Raw genomic sequence first — 5,000 nt, 5'->3', positions numbered from 1 at the left:
TCACTTTGACTATATATGTTGTAGCAAGAGATTGTTTCTCGCTTACGGCCATACCAGCCTGGGTACGCCCGATCTCGTCTGATCTCGGAAGCTAAGCAGGGTCGGGCCTGGTTAGTACTTGGATGGGAGACCGCCTGGGAATACCAGGTGCTGTAAGCATTTTGTCCACGAGGGTGTGCCCCTGCACTATTTCATCAGCAACACTGCCTTGTAGTAAGCATTTAATGATGAATTGACTAAATGCAGCTTCCTGCCTTTTTAATAGGATCAAATTTCCTTGTGTTTTCAATTAGCATCTGCCTTGTATTTATAAGACAAACAAGAATATTGTTGCTGAATGCAGCTTGTGTGTGCTTTGTGCTCCTTTGCCCTGTTCAAATGATGAAAGGAAATAAAGTTTGTATTTTATCCAACTACCTGTGCTAAAAAGTGATGGGAACAGTGTTTGTAATTTCTTCTACTTTTTCAGTGACACAAAGTTCAAGCTGCTTATCTAATTGGTGAAAATGCAATGTCTGTTTATCACACTCACTTTGACTATATATGTTGTAGCAAGAGATTGTTTCTCGCTTACGGCCATACCAGCCTGGGTACGCCCGATCTCGTCTGATCTCGGAAGCTAAGCAGGGTCGGGCCTGGTTAGTACTTGGATGGGAGACCGCCTGGGAATACCAGGTGCTGTAAGCATTTTGTCCACGAGGGTGTGCTCTTGCACTATTTCATCAGCAACACTGCCTTGTATTAAGCATTTAATGATGAATTGACTAAATGTCTGTTTTATCAGACTCACTTTGACTATATATGTTGTAGCAAGAGATTGTTTCTCGCTTACGGCCATACCAGCCTGGGTACGCCCGATCTCGTCTGATCTCGGAAGCTAAGCAGGGTCGGGCCTGGTTAGTACTTGGATGGGAGACCGCCTGGGAATACCAGGTGCTGTAAGCATTTTGTCCACGAGGGTGTGCCCCTGCACTATTTCATCAGCAACACTGCCTTGTAGTAAGCATTTAATGATGAATTGACTAAATGCAGCTTCCTGCCTTTTTAATAGGATCAAATTTCCTTGTGTTTTCAATTAGCATCTGCCTTGTATTTATAAGACAAACAAGAATATTGTTGCTGAATGCAGCTTGTGTGTGCTTTGTGCTCCTTTGCCCTGTTCAAATGATGAAAGGAAATAAAGTTTGTATTTTATCCAACTACCTGTGCTAAAAAGTGATGGGAACAGTGTTTGTAATTTCTTCTACTTTTTCAGTGACACAAAGTTCAAGCTGCTTATCTAATTGGTGAAAATGCAATGTCTGTTTATCACACTCACTTTGACTATATATGTTGTAGCAAGAGATTGTTTCTCGCTTACGGCCATACCAGCCTGGGTACGCCCGATCTCGTCTGATCTCGGAAGCTAAGCAGGGTCGGGCCTGGTTAGTACTTGGATGGGAGACCGCCTGGGAATACCAGGTGCTGTAAGCATTTTGTCCACGAGGGTGTGCTCTTGCACTATTTCATCAGCAACACTGCCTTGTATTAAGCATTTAATGATGAATTGACTAAATGTCTGTTTTATCAGACTCACTTTGACTATATATGTTGTAGCAAGAGATTGTTTCTCGCTTACGGCCATACCAGCCTGGGTACGCCCGATCTCGTCTGATCTCGGAAGCTAAGCAGGGTCGGGCCTGGTTAGTACTTGGATGGGAGACCGCCTGGGAATACCAGGTGCTGTAAGCATTTTGTCCACGAGGGTGTGCCCCTGCACTATTTCATCAGCAACACTGCCTTGTAGTAAGCATTTAATGATGAATTGACTAAATGCAGCTTCCTGCCTTTTTAATAGGATCAAATTTCCTTGTGTTTTCAATTAGCATCTGCCTTGTATTTATAAGACAAACAAGAATATTGTTGCTGAATGCAGCTTGTGTGTGCTTTGTGCTCCTTTGCCCTGTTCAAATGATGAAAGGAAATAAAGTTTGTATTTTATCCAACTACCTGTGCTAAAAAGTGATGGGAACAGTGTTTGTAATTTCTTCTACTTTTTCAGTGACACAAAGTTCAAGCTGCTTATCTAATTGGTGAAAATGCAATGTCTGTTTATCACACTCACTTTGACTATATATGTTGTAGCAAGAGATTGTTTCTCGCTTACGGCCATACCAGCCTGGGTACGCCCGATCTCGTCTGATCTCGGAAGCTAAGCAGGGTCGGGCCTGGTTAGTACTTGGATGGGAGACCGCCTGGGAATACCAGGTGCTGTAAGCATTTTGTCCACGAGGGTGTGCTCTTGCACTATTTCATCAGCAACACTGCCTTGTATTAAGCATTTAATGATGAATTGACTAAATGTCTGTTTTATCAGACTCACTTTGACTATATATGTTGTAGCAAGATATTGTTTCTCGCTTACGGCCATACCAGCCTGGGTACGCCCGATCTCGTCTGATCTCGGAAGCTAAGCAGGGTCGGGCCTGGTTAGTACTTGGATGGGAGACCGCCTGGGAATACCAGGTGCTGTAAGCATTTTGTCCACGAGGGTGTGCTCTTGCACTATTTCATCAGCAACACTGCCTTGTATTAAGCATTTAATGATGAATTGACTAAATGTCTGTTTTATCAGACTCACTTTGACTATATATGTTGTAGCAAGAGATTGTTTCTCGCTTACGGCCATACCAGCCTGGGTACGCCCGATCTCGTCTGATCTCGGAAGCTAAGCAGGGTCGGGCCTGGTTAGTACTTGGATGGGAGACCGCCTGGGAATACCAGGTGCTGTAAGCATTTTGTCCACGAGGGTGTGCCCCTGCACTATTTCATCAGCAACACTGCCTTGAAGTAAGCATTTAATGATGAATTGACTAAATGCAGCTTCCTGCCTTTTTAATAGGATCAAATTTCCTTGTGTTTTCAATTAGCATCTGCCTTGTATTTATAAGACAAACAAGAATATTGTTGCTGAATGCAGCTTGTGTGTGCTTTGTGCTCCTTTGCCCTGTTCAAATGATGAAAGGAAATAAAGTTTGTATTTTATCCAACTACCTGTGCTAAAAAGTGATGGGAACAGTGTTTGTAATTTCTTCTACTTTTTCAGTGACACAAAGTTCAAGCTGCTTATCTAATTGGTGAAAATGCAATGTCTGTTTATCACACTCACTTTGACTATATATGTTGTAGCAAGAGATTGTTTCTCGCTTACGGCCATACCAGCCTGGGTACGCCCGATCTCGTCTGATCTCGGAAGCTAAGCAGGGTCGGGCCTGGTTAGTACTTGGATGGGAGACCGCCTGGGAATACCAGGTGCTGTAAGCATTTTGTCCACGAGGGTGTGCTCTTGCACTATTTCATCAGCAACACTGCCTTGTATTAAGCATTTAATGATGAATTGACTAAATGTCTGTTTTATCAGACTCACTTTGACTATATATGTTGTAGCAAGAGATTGTTTCTCGCTTACGGCCATACCAGCCTGGGTACGCCCGATCTCGTCTGATCTCGGAAGCTAAGCAGGGTCGGGCCTGGTTAGTACTTGGATGGGAGACCGCCTGGGAATACCAGGTGCTGTAAGCATTTTGTCCACGAGGGTGTGCCCCTGCACTATTTCATCAGCAACACTGCCTTGAAGTAAGCATTTAATGATGAATTGACTAAATGCAGCTTCCTGCCTTTTTAATAGGATCAAATTTCCTTGTGTTTTCAATTAGCATCTGCCTTGTATTTATAAGACAAACAAGAATATTGTTGCTGAATGCAGCTTGTGTGTGCTTTGTGCTCCTTTGCCCTGTTCAAATGATGAAAGGAAATAAAGTTTGTATTTTATCCAACTACCTGTGCTAAAAAGTGATGGGAACAGTGTTTGTAATTTCTTCTACTTTTTCAGTGACACAAAGTTCAAGCTGCTTATCTAATTGGTGAAAATGCAATGTCTGTTTATCACACTCACTTTGACTATATATGTTGTAGCAAGAGATTGTTTCTCGCTTACGGCCATACCAGCCTGGGTACGCCCGATCTCGTCTGATCTCGGAAGCTAAGCAGGGTCGGGCCTGGTTAGTACTTGGATGGGAGACCGCCTGGGAATACCAGGTGCTGTAAGCATTTTGTCCACGAGGGTGTGCTCTTGCACTATTTCATCAGCAACACTGCCTTGTATTAAGCATTTAATGATGAATTGACTAAATGTCTGTTTTATCAGACTCACTTTGACTATATATGTTGTAGCAAGAGATTGTTTCTCGCTTACGGCCATACCAGCCTGGGTACGCCCGATCTCGTCTGATCTCGGAAGCTAAGCAGGGTCGGGCCTGGTTAGTACTTGGATGGGAGACCGCCTGGGAATACCAGGTGCTGTAAGCATTTTGTCCACGAGGGTGTGCCCCTGCACTATTTCATCAGCAACACTGCCTTGAAGTAAGCATTTAATGATGAATTGACTAAATGCAGCTTCCTGCCTTTTTAATAGGATCAAATTTCCTTGTGTTTTCAATTAGCATCTGCCTTGTATTTATAAGACAAACAAGAATATTGTTGCTGAATGCAGCTTGTGTGTGCTTTGTGCTCCTTTGCCCTGTTCAAATGATGAAAGGAAATAAAGTTTGTATTTTATCCAACTACCTGTGCTAAAAAGTGATGGGAACAGTGTTTGTAATTTCTTCTACTTTTTCAGTGACACAAAGTTCAAGCTGCTTATCTAATTGGTGAAAATGCAATGTCTGTTTATCACACTCACTTTGACTATATATGTTGTAGCAAGAGATTGTTTCTCGCTTACGGCCATACCAGCCTGGGTACGCCCGATCTCGTCTGATCTCGGAAGCTAAGCAGGGTCGGGCCTGGTTAGTACTTGGATGGGAGACCGCCTGGGAATACCAGGTGCTGTAAGCATTTTGTCCACGAGGGTGTGCTCTTGCACTATTTCATCAGCAACACTGCCTTGTATTAAGCATTTAATGATGAATTGACTAAATGTCTGTTTTATCAGACTCACTTTGACTATATATGTTGTAGCA

At 43.1% G+C, this 5,000-nt stretch overlaps 13 non-coding genes across 13 annotated transcripts; all 13 read left to right on the top strand.

The window, feature by feature from the left end:
• Positions 1–40: 40 nt before the first annotated feature.
• On the top strand, positions 41–159 carry LOC145856665 (5S ribosomal RNA). The gene has a single exon (XR_014377556.1). It is a non-coding gene; the product is annotated as a 5S ribosomal RNA (ribosomal RNA).
• A 409-nt stretch (positions 160–568) lies between these two features.
• On the top strand, positions 569–687 carry LOC145856664 (5S ribosomal RNA). The gene has a single exon (XR_014377555.1). It is a non-coding gene; the product is annotated as a 5S ribosomal RNA (ribosomal RNA).
• Positions 688–826: 139 nt separating this feature from the next.
• On the top strand, positions 827–945 carry LOC145856662 (5S ribosomal RNA). Its single transcript, XR_014377553.1, has one exon. It is a non-coding gene; the product is annotated as a 5S ribosomal RNA (ribosomal RNA).
• Positions 946–1,354: 409 nt separating this feature from the next.
• LOC145856661 (5S ribosomal RNA) lies at positions 1,355–1,473 on the top strand. Its single transcript, XR_014377552.1, has one exon. It is a non-coding gene; the product is annotated as a 5S ribosomal RNA (ribosomal RNA).
• Positions 1,474–1,612: 139 nt separating this feature from the next.
• Positions 1,613–1,731, top strand: LOC145856660 (5S ribosomal RNA). The gene has a single exon (XR_014377551.1). It is a non-coding gene; the product is annotated as a 5S ribosomal RNA (ribosomal RNA).
• A 409-nt stretch (positions 1,732–2,140) lies between these two features.
• On the top strand, positions 2,141–2,259 carry LOC145856659 (5S ribosomal RNA). Its single transcript, XR_014377550.1, has one exon. It is a non-coding gene; the product is annotated as a 5S ribosomal RNA (ribosomal RNA).
• A 139-nt stretch (positions 2,260–2,398) lies between these two features.
• On the top strand, positions 2,399–2,517 carry LOC145856658 (5S ribosomal RNA). The gene has a single exon (XR_014377549.1). It is a non-coding gene; the product is annotated as a 5S ribosomal RNA (ribosomal RNA).
• Positions 2,518–2,656: 139 nt separating this feature from the next.
• On the top strand, positions 2,657–2,775 carry LOC145856657 (5S ribosomal RNA). The gene has a single exon (XR_014377548.1). It is a non-coding gene; the product is annotated as a 5S ribosomal RNA (ribosomal RNA).
• Positions 2,776–3,184: 409 nt separating this feature from the next.
• Positions 3,185–3,303, top strand: LOC145856656 (5S ribosomal RNA). The gene has a single exon (XR_014377547.1). It is a non-coding gene; the product is annotated as a 5S ribosomal RNA (ribosomal RNA).
• Positions 3,304–3,442: 139 nt separating this feature from the next.
• LOC145856655 (5S ribosomal RNA) lies at positions 3,443–3,561 on the top strand. Its single transcript, XR_014377546.1, has one exon. It is a non-coding gene; the product is annotated as a 5S ribosomal RNA (ribosomal RNA).
• Positions 3,562–3,970: 409 nt separating this feature from the next.
• On the top strand, positions 3,971–4,089 carry LOC145856654 (5S ribosomal RNA). The gene has a single exon (XR_014377545.1). It is a non-coding gene; the product is annotated as a 5S ribosomal RNA (ribosomal RNA).
• Positions 4,090–4,228: 139 nt separating this feature from the next.
• On the top strand, positions 4,229–4,347 carry LOC145856653 (5S ribosomal RNA). Its single transcript, XR_014377544.1, has one exon. It is a non-coding gene; the product is annotated as a 5S ribosomal RNA (ribosomal RNA).
• A 409-nt stretch (positions 4,348–4,756) lies between these two features.
• On the top strand, positions 4,757–4,875 carry LOC145856651 (5S ribosomal RNA). The gene has a single exon (XR_014377542.1). It is a non-coding gene; the product is annotated as a 5S ribosomal RNA (ribosomal RNA).
• The last annotated feature ends 125 nt before the right edge of the window (positions 4,876–5,000 follow it).

Source organism: Salmo salar, chromosome 08 (genome assembly GCF_965601325.2).
Source record: "Salmo salar chromosome 08, fSalSal1, whole genome shotgun sequence".
NCBI lineage: Eukaryota > Metazoa > Chordata > Actinopteri > Salmoniformes > Salmonidae > Salmo > Salmo salar.
This window is presented reverse-complemented; position numbering and strand designations above follow the sequence as displayed.